Source organism: Hydra vulgaris, chromosome 05, assembly GCF_038396675.1.
Source record: "Hydra vulgaris chromosome 05, alternate assembly HydraT2T_AEP".
NCBI lineage: Eukaryota > Metazoa > Cnidaria > Hydrozoa > Anthoathecata > Hydridae > Hydra > Hydra vulgaris.
Genome location: NC_088924.1, coordinates 18,416,120 through 18,432,511, shown reverse-complemented (window position 1 = coordinate 18,432,511; position 16,392 = coordinate 18,416,120).

The window sequence follows — 16,392 nt, the reverse complement described above, 5'->3', positions numbered from 1 at the left end:
TGTAGATATAAACACAGATAGATATACAACTTTAAAAATGTCCCACCAACAATTAACAAACTAAAAGCAAAAAAAACACACGACAATACAAACAGGGCTGTTGCTAGTGGGTCTGAGGCCTCCCTCCCCCTCCCTCAAAATGTCATGAAGACCCCAACTTCTTATGAAATTTTCAACTAAGTATTACTAAAAAAAAAAAAAAAGCTCTTTTAATTTGCAAAAGGGCCACTGAACTTGCAAATGGGCTCCCTAATGTGTGGGGTAGCCTAGCCTTGGCTCTGAATACAAACAATGATCTAAAAAACATGACAAAACGATCAATACAAGCCAATGCCCAATGAACAAGACACAAGAATGTCTAAAAAAAAGAGAAACACAAAAACACAAAAAAACAACAAACAATGCGAACAACGCACAAACGTACATAATAAAATAATGACGTAAGAATACAAGACAATTTTAACAGTAGGGAAGACCGGGGCTAGTTGGCCGCAGGGGTATATTGACGAACTGCATTTATCTTCATAGTCTTTCATCAGAAAGTGACAAAAATTACACAGAATCTTCCTAATTGACCATTTCATCATTCACTATAGTATTGTCAGGATTCACGCTTGCACATTGGAGATATTAGGATTTATGCATTTTTTGAACAAAAACGTAACTTTTGGAACATCGCTTCTTTTTTACTTTACAAAGAAAATAGTTAGTCGTTTGAAATAAAAAATTATTGTAAAAGTTCCAGTCACAATTGGTTTGCAACATCCAGTCAGACTTTTTTTCAAAGTTGCCGTTTTTCAGGATCTATAGATTGTTTATTGAAAGAACGGCTTTCGGGGTAAGTTGGCAAAATTTTTATGGGGTAAGTTGGCTCATAACATTTACTATGGAAAAAAAATTTATTTTTATAAAATTAATTTTTTTTTAATTTTTAAGAATATTGAAAAAACTTATTCTTACAAAAAAATTATAAAATATTTTTTTTTAGTTTTTTTTTTCACAGATAAAAAATGGGCTACTGTTTTGGCTGTTATACGGACTAATATTTGATACCAGCTAAAAGAAAGAATAAATTTTGGGATAAAACTGTTGCCAAAATTAATAGTAAAAAAATCTTTATTAATTTTGCACTTAATAGTACATTAATAATCATTTTTATAGTTTGCGCCAACTTACACTGTGGTGGGGTAAGTTGGCGCAATTTTTTTTTTTTTGAGAGCCTGCAAAGACCCCAAGAATATTTTTTTGTAAATGAATGCAAATTTTTTAAGTTACACAAGTTGGTACTCTTTAAGACTACAATTTAATATTTTCAAAAAAATGTACTGTTGTAATGTAATGTACAAAAAAATGTACTACAGAGCTCATAGAGTAAATACCGAGTCTCCCCTACACAAAAATACGTCATTATAAATAATTTACGAAATTAATATACTGTTGTATTTTAACCTTTATTTTAATAATAACAACAATGATAAAATAGGACAATTTAAATATAATAAAATAATAACCAAATAATAAAGAAATCAAGCATAGTAAAAAAACAAAAAACAAAAATATCAAATGTATGTATTGGATTTTTTTTTCTGTCCATTCATGGACGTCATTAAGTATGCAAAAAAATTGTTATAAAAAAGCGTCCGCTTTTTTATAACAATTTTTTTGCATACTTTATGCAACTTTTATCAGGGTAGTACTGCCCCCCCCCCACCCCCAATATAATTTTTGTTCCTACGGCCCTGAGAGCACAAATGGTTATTTATTTCATACAGAACTTGGAATTTTAATTACTACATTTAACGAACCAGATGTTCCAACAAACAATGAAAAATTGAAACTTTTGTGGCAAAGATAAACAATATTCTCAGGGATTTTCAAAGTTAATAGGTTCAGCACCTGCATCAGTTGCTAGCGACGAAAAGAGCAATACTTAAATTAAAAATTGTTTGAAATTTTTTGAGTTTAACTGTTAGATAAGGTTCAATGATTTTAATGGCGTCGAAGAAGATTAAGTGAACGATAAAGATCTTGACCGATTCATTAAATAATTATGCATTTGTGCTTTTAAAATACTTTTTTTTTGTTATTTGTATATGCTTTTTCTTATTTGTATAAAAATTACTTTTGAATTGAAAAAATTATTTCAACCAATATCTTTGAAAGCCATTTTCTTGTTATACGATAAAATGTATGTACAATTCAATAAGTACAGCTGCGTATAAACTTTTTGAAAAAATATATATTTGTTTTACTTTAATTTTTCGAAATTTAGCTGATCTATTGTGATCAGTGTATAAAAATCATCACAGAAAATCTTTATAATAAAAACAAACCGTTTAAAAGATAACATTAAAATGAGCATTGCAAACTACAAAAATAGGTTTTTAAATGTTGACGTCAAATAAAATAACAAAAAATGACCCACAAGCTTATATTATCACGTTATCACCATTATTCCTATTAAGACATTTTTCACCACTTCCCAATTTTTTTTTATTTTTTTTTATTAACTCTTTTCGAACTTTAGCTCTATTTATTTAAAGTGATTCTCAATTTTCTGAACATGGTATTCTGAAGCAATAAATATGGCTTTGGGATGCAACCAGTAAAACGTAGTGTGGCATGATTTGAAATGTTCAATAGCACCGGAACCATTTTTCTTTTATATTATTTTTCTGGTCTCATTGAAATATTGAATAATATATATATATATATATATATATATATATATATATAATATATATATATATATATATATATATATATATATATATATATATATACATATATATATATATATATATATATATATATATATATATATATATATATATATATATATATATATATATATATATATATATATATATATATATATATATATTATATATACAGTAGGGTGCAAAAAAAAAGCCACACTAACATTTTTTCTTGATTTTCAGAATATAATGTATAATAAAGCAAAACTAAAAAACTTGGATGTGGTAGTGAAAAATTTAGGACAAAAAAGGTATGTTTATATATACACTAATATTTAAATAAACAAAATAGTTAAAAAACGGAATAATACCGACACATTTAATGTTTTAGAAAACAACTAACATATATAGGAATCAACAAATTATTGAAGCTGCTGACTAAGGAAAGTCTCACAGAAGCATTGGAAAATGTTTTAAACGACAAAACTCAACTAATAGTAGATTAATGAAGAAATACAAACACACTAGTACAGCAGAAAGATCTGTTGAATCTGAGAAAAAACTTAAAACTTTAAAAAAGGAATATTGATACTTTCTTAAGGTTGTTAAAAAAGATTGTAAATTTACATATTCTGAGAAAAAACTGGATTTGAAACTTACTAATATCTCAAAATGGAAAATATCTCGTCAAATAAAAGCATAAAGTGAGTTTTTTTCTGGTAAGTAAATAAAAACCCTTTGTTAGTGAAATCAATCGCAACAAAAGATTAAAGTGGTGCATTAAGCACAAAGATTGGACATGTGAACAATGGGCTAAAGTTATTTGGAGCGATAAGTCTCCTTTTAAGTTGTTTTATAATGGTCGATCTCATTGCTTGAAATTAATTGGGAAAAAGTTCAACCCCAAAAATGCAAGGCAACCATTAAACATGACAAAAAGAATAATATTTGGGGTTGTTTCACTGCATACAAAGTTGGAAAGCTCTACCGGATTGAGGGTACCATGGACCAGCATTTGTATCACAAAATCTTAGTTAATCCTTTTTGACCAAGTATAGAACTTTTCCATAATAAGAAATATATCTTCCAACACGATAATGATCTCAAACATATAACATGGTTGAATAAAAGATATCTGGAATCAAAATTGATACCACTTATGTTTTGACCCGCTCAGTCTCCTGATTTAAATCCAATAGAAAATCGTTGATCTATATTGGATAGAGAACTGCAAGATTGTAGAGCAACAAATAAAGATGAACTAGTCCAAATTCTTCTCGCTGATTGGAATGCTTTCCCAAAGGACTACTTGAAAAGATTTGTAGATAGTATGTCTTCTAAATGCGCTAAAGTCATAAGAATCAAAGGATGGGCAATTATGTACTAATACAGCTAAAACTTCAAAAATAAATTACAAATCCTAATTTCTTTTCAGTGTACAATAATTCTTTTAATGTACAATAAAAATATATATATATTTCTATAAAAATTGTCCTGAATTACTTTTATTATATGAATTTAAAACAATTTTTGTTGGTTTTTTTATTAAAAAATTGAGTGTGGCTTTTTTTTTTGCACCCCCCTGTATATATATATATATATATATATATATATATATATATATATATATATATATATATATATATATATATATATATATATATATATATATATATATATATATTATAGTTTATACGCAGCCGTATTTATTGAATTCTACATATGCAAAAGTATGCGAGCAATCTATCTCTTAACTATAAAACGTTTTAAGGTTCTGTAGAAATACCCTACGTATAAGGCGATACAGCATGTTTTTAGGGGTTCCATAAACTTACTTTTTGATAAGAAATAACCTGTATTCGTAACTGTTTCGCTCGCATTTTAATTCATTTTAAGTAAAAAAGGTAATAACAATAAAACAACCGTTACATATAGGAAGCTTCCTGATGAACCGACAGAAGTAGAAATAGTCTGTCGAAAAAAAAAATCAGAAAGCTGTTTTTACTGATTTAATATTACTCTGTTCTTCAAGAACATATATATATATATTTATATACATATATTTATATATATATATATATATATATATATATATATATATATATATATATATATATATATATATATATATATGTATATATATATATATATATACACAGATATATATATATATATATATATATATATATATATATATATATATATATATATATATATATATATATATATATATAAAGAAAAAGAAGCAACATAACAACGGTATGACAACGGTTGAAGATTGGCTGCAAGAGCAGGTCCAACTGTTTACAATGCGTTTTTGCACCTTGTCTAAAATATAAAAATGGATTTGATATATGGTTTCCAAGAAAGATCAAAAGTAAGAGTTAATCCCGGAAGACTCATTGAGTATATTACAGTTCAAATATATAGGAAGATTTATATTATTGCAATAACAATTAGCTTAAAAAAATTGAGTCTAATCTGTGTAAACGTTCACCAGCCACTGAGAGCACCATGCCGTAGCAAAAGTGAGATCCTTTTCAAAATTAAATGCCCCCACCAAGCAATCAGAGAGTGTTGGCTTCTTATTAAGACAAGAGTAAATGGTAATATCATCAACGAACAATGCCACCTTAGGTGTGAAGATTTCTGGGAGATTATGTAAATTAAAAAACGAATAAGGCCAATGATCAAATCTTGATCCCTATACGTTTGAGTGCTGTCCACCGAGGACAACTTTTATAATACAATTGGAAAGGAAGGATTCAATTAAAGATGTTACCTCATACAACGTAAGAAAAGAGCTTACGGAGAAACCAGCATGCCAAACTTTATCAAAAAGTTTAGAAATGTCAAGAGCGATAGCCTAAACCTCTCCACATTTGTCTAATGCACAATAAAACCTATCAATTATTACCGTTAACAAATCAGCAGTAGAACGAGAAGATTGAAATCCATATTTATGATTAGAAAGTTATAAGATTCAAGACGACTCAAAAACCTTGCTTATGATAATAAGAAGACTAATGGGACAGTAGTCAGACAAATCACTCTCCAGAATTTTTAAAAATAGGAATAACAGATACAACTTTCCAGCAGGCTGGAAAACAAGGCTTTGATAAGTATTTGTTAAATAGTTTTGAAAGTATAGACAACAATTTCGGAGAATACTTCTTTAAGACTATTACAGTAATGTTGTCTGGACCACAAGGTGTAGAAGAGTCTTAGCAGGAAATCACTTTAGATAAAGGAAATCACTATAGATACTGGAGTGATGCAAAAGCAATAGATCAATCTGTTTGTCGGCTTTATCAGGTAGGATGTGGTTAGTGGAATCAAGAGATGACATTGATGAAAAGTTCTTAGCTAACAATTCTTTGTCTTTAGATGACGTAATAAAATCTGAACCATGCAATAGAAGTAGAATAACAGATTTTTCCTTGCTATAGACATTGTTAAAGATTCTCCAGATGTCTTGATAGCCTAATTTTTGAGATACAATGCGAGATTTCGTGACCTGAGTGTAGCGGGCTTTGGCGTTAAACAAAACCTTTTTACAATGATAGCTAACAATAGTAAACAGATGTCTGTTTTCTGACTGAATTTTTTTTTTAATTTTTTTATTTCGTCACTAAAAAAAAGAATACAATGTCGTTTTATATAAATAAAATTTACATGACCGGGGCTAAAAAAAGACAATATTTGCCTTATCACTACGCCCCGACGTGCTTTCATTAGCAAGCGTGTACAATCATTAAAATATAAACATAAAATTATTTTGTACGATATAAGAAATAAATACAAATTTTACAAGTATGTTAAGATCAGTAACTAATCTATAATCAAAAAAAAATTGTAAAAAAAAAATAAAAAAATAAAATAATAATAATAATAATTACACCTAAAAATTAAAAATAAGTTAATAGAAGAATTTAAAGAAAATTTAAATTAAAGACCAGTTAATAAGATAGGTGTTAAAAAAGAAAAAAAAAAAGAAGACGAAGTAAAGAATCTTAAAAAGAATTTAATTCATTAACATCGTTAAGAAGTTTTTGTTTAAGTTTTTGTTTAAATAGAGAAAGCGAAAAACAATTTTTCAGCTGGTTATTTAACAAAGTGTTCCATAATTTAGGACCTCTGATGGCAATAGAAAATTTAGTAACCAAATAGTGAAATTTAGGTTGCTCATAATTGTAATTTGAAAACCTTGTAGGGTACTCGTGGTTAATTTTATTAAAAAGTGTATTAGATATTATAGGAGTTACTTTATTATGAAATTTGTACATAAATATAAGAATTTGATAAAGGTTCAACTGAAAAACATTAAGTATGTGATGATTTTTAAATAGTTCTTTAGAATGTGTAAAACGACCTGCACCTGAAATAATTCTGATAGCGTGTTTTTGTCTACTAAGCAATTTTTTAACTTTACTTACATTAGAGCTGCACTATGCAATATTTGCATAGTTTATATAACAATGTATGAGGGAGAAATATAAGATTTTTAAACAGCTTTGGTTTAATAATTGCTTAGCATTGTATAGAATGCCAATACTTTTTGAAATTTTATCTTCTAACGTTCTTATGTGTTCTCTCCATGTCAAGTTTTCGTCAAGTTTCACTCCTAAAAACTTTAATGATGACTCTCTAATTATTTTAGAGTTACCAATATTAAGATCAGGAAGCTTTAATGGAATATTGTCTTTATCGTGAATTCTATGAAAAAAAGTATACTTAGTTTTATTTAAATTTAATGACAATTTGTTTGCCTTAAACCATTCCGCAAGATTTAAAAGTTCCTTGTTTAGTATTTTAAATAAAAGGTTGACATCTCCATTAAAATAAAATAAATTTATGTCATCTGCAAATAAAACTGAATTTAAAATATTTGAAAACTTATGAAAGTTGTTTACATAAGTAAGGAATAACAGTGGACCCAGAATTGAGCCTTGGGGAACACCGCAAGTTATAGTCAAGTAATTAGTTTTTCCTTCTTCGTGTGCTATGTATTGTTTTCTATAGCTTAGATAACTTTTGAGCCATTCTAAATATGTGCTTTTAATTCCATAACTTTCAAGTTCTTTTATAAGAATGCCATGGTCTACTGTATCAAAGGCTTTGCTAAGATCTATAAAAACTCTGAGGGTAAACTTACTCTCGTCAAATGTGAACAATATTAATAATGGCATGGTCAGTTGAATACCCTGGCTGAAATCCAAATTGTTTATTATCTAGAATATTATTTATATTAAGAAAAGTTAAAATTCGGTTATACATAATTCGCTCTAAGATTTTCGAGAAGCAAGGAAGAATTGAAATTGGTCTGTAATTTTCAGGATTAGAAATGTCTCCTGATTTGAAAATAGGTATGACCCTCGCAATTTTAAGTTTCTCCGCATAAATACCTAGTTTTAAAGATAGATTAAAAATATGTAAAAGAGGGATTGTTAAGTATTTTATCGATTTTTTAATTACGTTACTACTAATATTATCATACCCCACACTTTTGTTTAGTTTTAAAAGATATACTGCATCTAAGAGTTCCTTTTCAGTAATTTCATAATTATCCATCTCATAGGTCTTATTAGGAGTAAAATATGACTCAAAGTTTACATCAGTAGTTTCTATTTTCGACGTTAAAGTGGAACCTACACTGACAAAATATTGATTAAGTGATTCAGCAATTAAAGATTTATTTGTAATAGTTTTATTTTCAATGTTTAGATTTATAGGAAGAGTATTTCTGTCAGTTTGTTTCGTGCCAATTACTTCCTTAATTATGTTTCAAATATTTTTTTGATCATTTTTATGTTTTATTAAATGCTCAGTATAGTAATATTTCTTTGATTTTTTAATAACCATCTCAAAAACACGTTTATAATTTTTGTAATTAGTTTCATTCTTGAATATTTTTTTTGAGAAACTTATTAAATAATCCTTGCTTTTTTTTTGACGACTTTATAATTCCAGACGTTATTTTTTTAATAATGTTTTTTTTTTCACACATTTTGTAACTACAGGAAAAGCCGTATTGTAAAGTTGTTGTAATTTATCAATAAACTTATCATATGCCTTATCTGTGTGTTCAATATCAAGGAGGTCAACCCAATTTAAATTTGATAAAAAAGTATTAAAATTTTTAATGGATTTTTCATTTATATTTCGCGTAATTTTTTTAACTTTTTGTGCATAAATGTTATCACATTTTTGTGAGATAAGAAGTACAGGGAAGTGGTCTGAAATGTCGCATTTGAATATTCCTGTTTTTATTTTTGATTTGAATTCATTGGTGATTATTTGATCAATAATTGTTGCGCTTTCTCTAGTTATTCTTGTGGGTTTATTAATTAGTGGAGTATAGCCTTTCTGATATATGACGTTAAAGAAATTATTTATATTTGTATTTAAATGACGCATGTTCAGGTCAAGGTTAAAATCACCTACAAAATAAATGCTTTTATTTTTGCTTAATTTATTTTTAATTATGTTTTTAATATGATTTTCGAATTGTTTTATAGAGACGGAAGGTAGTCTGTATAAAACGTGAATGATAATATTTTTTGTGGTTTTATTTATTATTTCCACTCATAGTCATTAGGGTGTTTCATATTTTATCAATTTTTGAAATCGAACTTGCGAATCGATTTATAAATTGACTATTTGTATAAAAATAAGTTTGAGCAAAAAAAAATTAAAAAAATTTAATTTTTAGGGTCCCCGTCAGTTCGATTTTGGGCCAAAATTGTCGGGTGTTTTAAACGCCTGGCGGGGACCTTAAAATTTATCTAAATTTATCTTCTTTTTTTTTTAAATGTTATATGTTGGATTGAATGTTTATCACATAAAAGGAGCATGTCGAAAAAATAAAGAAATTAGTCTACATAATATTTTGAAATTGGTGAAAAATCCAAATTTTCTTTCACAAAAACCTATTTTATTACTCGGTGGCGTATAAAAAACTTTTTTTATACCCTAATAAACTGTTTCCAAACCCGGAAAAAACTATAATTTGAATAGTTTTTTTATTAGTGTTAAATGAAGTCTAAAAAAAATAATAATTTGATCCATGGAGTAACATGCCCCGGACACTAACCTTAATGGCCCCTACTTAATAAACATTAGAGAGCAATAAATTGAAAATCCGGAAATTTGATCGGAAAATATTTTTAGAAAATGTATATACCAAGGTACTTAAATAATAATTTAAAATTTAACAACTACTTTCCAATGCGAAGACAAAGTATTTAAACTAAATTTGCGTTACTAATAATAAATGCTTTAATATTTTTTTAAATAATATTCAAAATGGCTAAAATTACGAGACGAAAAGCTAGAGCTTATTTATTTGAAGAAGAAAGCCTGATAGAAAACTTAACTCAGATAACTTTTGCAACAAATAAAGAATTAATTCTTAACTTTCAGTTTAAAAGATCTAGTAACAAGTTAACTCCATCCAAAAGGTTTATTGGTTGTACTGATGGGCCCGATAAATTCGAAAAGTGCTCCGGACTTGTCAATTGCCCTGACAACTGTATTCTTTTTGCAGTAAAAAAACCATGGTTAGACGGAGGTTATAAAGATGGATTATTAACGGATAAATCTATAAGGTAAGTTTTATAATTTCAATTTATAATAAAATAGTTATTATAAATTTGTATAATCATTCGAACTTAATAAGCTAGTAGATGATTAAGGTTTTTTTGTAGTACCACTGCAACTAATTTTTTTAGTTGTTATTACGTGTGGATTATAGCTTAATAATGCAAAATATAAGGTGCATCTTAAAGTTAATATTTCTATTTTATTTAATGTATTATCTTAATTTTTTCAGGAATAATATTACTCGTTTAATCGATAGTTGGGAGACATTAAAGAAAAGTAAGAATAAAGACTCTAAAGCAGCAGAGAAATCTAGGGAAGATATCAAAAAGAAGGGGGAGCAGGTATTTTGGATTGGTAAAGATAATATTAAGGAAATCTTAAAAAAAACGAGCCTTGATAAACTTTCATACTATGTTGATATCCAATTTTTAAAAGACCAAAAGTCCAGTCGTCTAATGACTTTGGGGAGCAAAGACATGAGATATAAAACGGTAAATAAAGATAAGAAGCCTTTAAAAAGTTGTAATATTAAACAGTTACCCCAAATAGACGAATCAACTACAGATCTAGAGCTTCTCTCAGATATCAGTGACGTGAGAACAGAATCAGATATTTCTTTTGATTTATCGCAACCCGGCCCAAGTAACGCAAAACAAGAGTTAAGGAAAGGTTTTGTTAAAGATATTGCCATGACATCAGTCTCAAAAAATATTTCATCAAGAGATCTAGTGCATGTATGTACGGATTTAATCGTAAGTTCAGGCGGAAATGTGGCTGATTTTTCATTGTCTCATTCAACTATTTGGCGAGCTCAAAAAAAATCTATTCGGGAAAATGCTGAACAATATAAGAAAAATGTAAAAATTGCTACCGCTAAAGCTACTTTTCCCATAATAGCACATTTTGATGGAAAAATTATCGAAGACATCACAGAAGGTATAAAATCAAAAAGAGATCGATTTGCGGTCTCGGTAAATATTGATGGTAAAATGAAGCTCCTTGGCATTCCAGCAATTGATCGTGGTACTGGACAAGCTCAATACGATGCTTTAGTTAAAATACTGGATGAGTATGGAATATGTGATGACGTGAAAGGGTTATGTTTTAATACAACAGCTACAAATACAGGAAGACTTTCTGGTACAAATGTCAGGTTTAGTCATAAACAAAACTCAATTCTACTAGAGCTGGCTTGCAGGAGGCATGTTTATGAGTTACATCTAAAACACTTCTGTGAAAGACAGTGCAGTGGAAAAACTAAATCTCCAGAAAACCTAATGTTTAAACGGTTCCAATTAAACTGGAATGACATTAAAAGTAGCATTGACTCTTCAAAGTTTGTAAAATATGACACTCAATCTATTGCTACCACTTTCTTAGAAATCCATAAACTCGATGCTGTAAAATATTGCGAGATTGCTCTAAAAAAAAACACTTTTCCCAGAGGAGACTACAAGGAGTTATTGAAACTAACCCTAATGTACTTATGCCCTGAAAGAGATTTTAAAATTCAAGCTCCAGGGTGCGTGCCTCATGCACGTTTTATGTCCAAAGCTATTTATTATCTCAAGATTCGGATATTGAGTTTGCAACTGTCTTATGAATTGACAGACGATCAAAAGAACGAAGTGCAGTCTACTGCTGAGTTTATCTCAATCTTTTATACCGTCTGGTTTTTAAAAACCTCTTTACCTTACGCTGCGCCTTACCAAGATATAAAAGCCTATTGGCAAATGACAAAATATAGAGGTTACGTAGAACAATATGTTCAGAATTCTGAAACAATTTTAAATGGAATTGATGCCACAATGGTTTCAATGGAATCACATTTATGGTACCTTGATGAAACTTTAATTCCGCTGGCTCTTCTAGACCAAGGTATTTCTGTTGCAGAGAGAGAAGAAGTTGCAAAAATGGTCTTTTCGAAACCAGTTCCTGAATTTTTTCGGGATTCCGAAAAATTAAATTTGTTAAAAACTCTTAACTTTAACCTAGAAAAACCACCAAGTATTGCCCAACTAGTGGGAGAAAACTCTTGGTTCATATTTAGTTTGTTAAACCTTACTAAGCTAAATGATAAACTTTGGTTAAACAGTCCGGCACCACTATGGGAGTATATTGAACAGTTTAAGATTTTTTCCCAGTTTGTTTCCAACCTTGCAGTGGTTAACGACGTTTCTGAAAGATCTATTAAAGTTGTATCAGACTTTGTAAGTAACGTTCACAATGAAGACGATCGTCAGGACTTACTGCTACCTATTCACCAAAGGAGAGAAAACCTTAACAAGGCAAAGACTAAAGAAGATTTGCAATTAGCATATCAAGCAATTGCAAAATAGATAATATAGTTTTTAAATGATGACTTTTATTTAAGGATATAATATTGATTTGTAAATATGTATTTTTTATTTAATTATACTTAAACATATCATTCTTTTTTATTTTTTATTTCTTACAAAACCAAAAGAAACTTTGCAACAATACCAAGAAAATCATTTAAAGTTGAAAAGCTACCATATACTTTCTAATCTTGAGGCAATAAAACTAATAACAACAATACCACTTTTAACAATGTTGCAGTAAGTTCATTAAGTCTTTTTTATTATAAAAATAACTAAAATAAACAATTGTTATTAGGCTATTAAGGTTAGCGTAAGGGTTAGGTTACCTCGAAGGATAAAAGAAATTTTTTTTTAGGCCTGTATATACCTCATTTGACACTATTATTAAAAAAATCGAGGTTATTGATTTTTCCGCGTCTGGAAACAGTTTATTAGAAAATCAAAAATGTTTTTTATACGCGATTGAGTGATAAAATAGATTTTTAAGATGGAAAATTTGGATTTTTCACCAATTTTAAAAGATTCTGTAGACTAATTTCTTAATTTTTTCAACATGCTCCATTTATGTGATTAATATTCAATCCAACATATAACATTTAAAAGAATAAAAAAAAAAATTCGATAAATTTTAAGGTCCCCGCCAGGCCTTTAAAACACCCATCATTTTTGGCCCAAAATCGAACTGGCGGGGACCCTAAAAATTAAATTTTTTTTTTTTTTTTGCTCAAACTTATTTTTATACAAATAGTCAATTTATAAATCGATTCGCGAGTTCAATTTCGAAAATTGATAAAATATGAAACACCCTAATAGTCATTCACAATCATTAGTGGTTGAGCACAAATCATTTTTTAGCTTGTATGACAAAGAATTACATATAAATACACGCAAACCCCCTCCTTTCTTCCCAGATCCTCTAAATTGATGAATCACTTTATAATTTGGTAGCTGAAAATTTGAATTTGTCTCGATATATTCATCAGTACACCATGTCTCGCTGAGACTAATAATTTTAAAATTAAATTTAGCCTCGCATGTTTAAATAATTCATATTTTTTTGAAAAACTCCTAATATTTGAATGTAAAATTGAAAATGAATTTGCATCTAGTCCTTGCATTATGTTTTCAGTTTTAGAGTCATAATATAAAGTAATAATATTTTGAAATACTTTGTTATTACTAAAAAAATTAACATCCAGGTCAGAATGCTTATCTAGAAGTATCTTATATTTATTTTGTAATGAATTAAATTCTGAGTTAAGTGTAACATTATCTTCATTCATAAGTAGGGTATTTTTTATAAACTGTTAAATCATATTTTTCCGAAAAAAAAAGAAAAGAAAAAAAAAAATAACAATAATAATAATAATAATAATAAAAAAAAAAAATTCTAAATATAAATGATAAAGTAATTAAGCACTCGCTTTACTTTTCCTAAATTCTCTAACTATAAGTTTATCATATTTTATAGAAGAATATTTACCATTTTTTCTATGGATCTTCATTTCTTCTACGAGTTTTTTCCTTATGACCATTGTTTCAAAAGACAAGTCTTCGTTGATGTATATTCCTGATCCTTTAAGTCGATTAGATCAATGTGGTACTTTTATTTTGACTTTGTAATGTAGAATTTTAACAACAATTGTTCTAGTTTTATTTCCTTCTTTTTTACCAACTCCGTGAGCCCTCTCGATATCAACGTCCTTTATATTTAATTCGTTTTCAAACAAAATTAATAATTTTTTTTCAGTTTCATCCCAAGTTTCTAGATCGTTTTCGGGAAGCCCGTCGATGCGAAGATTATTCCTTCTGAGTCAATCTTCTAGCTGTCGTAATTTATTCTTTTCCTCTTCACCTATACTGTTTTTGTTTTTAATTTTCTTTTCCAATTCGCATACCTTTTTTTTTGTGGATGTCTTGAGTAACTGTTAGGCTTTCTTCGATATCTTTATCTTCGATATCTTCGATACCTTCGATGTCTTTTTTAGGATTCTTACTCTCTCGGTAATTTCTTTAAGTTTAATGTTTACCTTTTCGTTTTCTTTTTTTAAAGAGTCGCAAAATTGTTTTGATTTATGTATTTCATTAAGTAGCTCATTTATTTTATCATTAGTTATTTTTAAGTTACCACTGATAAGCTTAAAGATATCTTTCTGCTGCTTTGAAAACATTTCATGAAAAATATCGCGAACGACATTTGTTGATATTTGTGTTTCATCTGTATTCCCCGTTTCGTTAGATTTCTTTCAAACATCAATTTTTTTTTTATCCATTTTATAGTTTTTTTATTTTTTATTATAAATAAAAAAAAATTTTCAAAAAAAAATTATTTCCTCTGAATAAAACACGTCTGCTTGCCGCAACAAAATCCATATCTATCACCAAAATCTTGATTTTGGTGATAGATATGGATGTAATGGTTACGACTGGCAATTGCAGCAGTACAATGAGTGGAAAACCACGGAGAAGAGTGAGGTTTGAATTGGAATTGTCAAGAGAGAATAAAAGATTCCATATCAGCCTGAATCCAAAAAATTACATAAAAAGCACACTTATTCGGCAGGAATACGAAAGATTTTTACACAAACCATCACGAAGAAATTCACGGAAAAAGCCCCAGACAGCTTTAAGGTAGTTATAAGCTGTACAATGATAGGGGCATTGTGGTGATGAAGAAGAATGAGATAATAGTTATAGAGAAATCAAACCGTGATCAGAACCATCTATGGATAAATTTGAAGAAACTGAGCACCGACTTGGATCTAAAACAAGACATTAGTCAAAGAAATAAAAGAAAAAAGAAAAGTTTGATAAGGTAAATGATTCGGATTGACTGGAAAGTCAGTTGTAAAGTTGACTAGCAGTGTTAGAGATTGAGAAAGGCTAAAGTTGTGGGTCTTAACACCTGTAGAATCACGCAACCCCCCACGTGACACTTACTCGTGCCAGTTCTGGTCTCAAGTTTACATATTTTCTTACATAGTTCCTTCTAATAAAGTAAATAGTAATTTTTAAATTTTTATTGTCTGAGACGCTAGGCGCTATATGACAGCGTCATAGGTCAAATACAATGTGAAAATTTGATTTTTCTTATGCAAAAAATTAAGGATGGATCTAAGCAACTAAATTTCAGATGAAAGTAGGTTAGATAAATTAAGTAAGTTAAAAGAAAATAGGTAAGAATAAAATTAACGGATAAATAAAATTTTTGTTTTCATTTTTTTTCCTTGTATGTATTGCAAATTAATGAAATAAATACGATTATATAAACTTAAAACATAAGTTGAAATTAAAATAAAAATCATTTCTATACATCTACAAATATAACCTAACCATAACCCTAACCCTAATCCTAACTGAATGAACTTTTTTAAATGTTTTTTCTCTTTTAGTTTTTAATTTTTAATGAAATTTTTATAAATTCTCCTAAATATAACTATTTTATATATATAATCCTAAATATAAATGTTTTAGATAAAATAATAAATTAAAAAAAGTTATTATACATAAAAACACGTATTATATCGCCTATATTAAATATAGGCGGCATATTACTTGTTTTTATATAGTTTTTAAGTTTTTAATAATTGGATTTTTGCATCAGTTCCCTTAACTGTGACGTAGATTTAAATGTTTCATTCACTAGTGCGGCAAAATGTTTTGTTTACCATTTTTTTAAAGTTGTTTATTTATTTCCTTTTCTTTTATTGTAAATAATCGTAATTAAGTCAAAAATAAGTAACAAATAT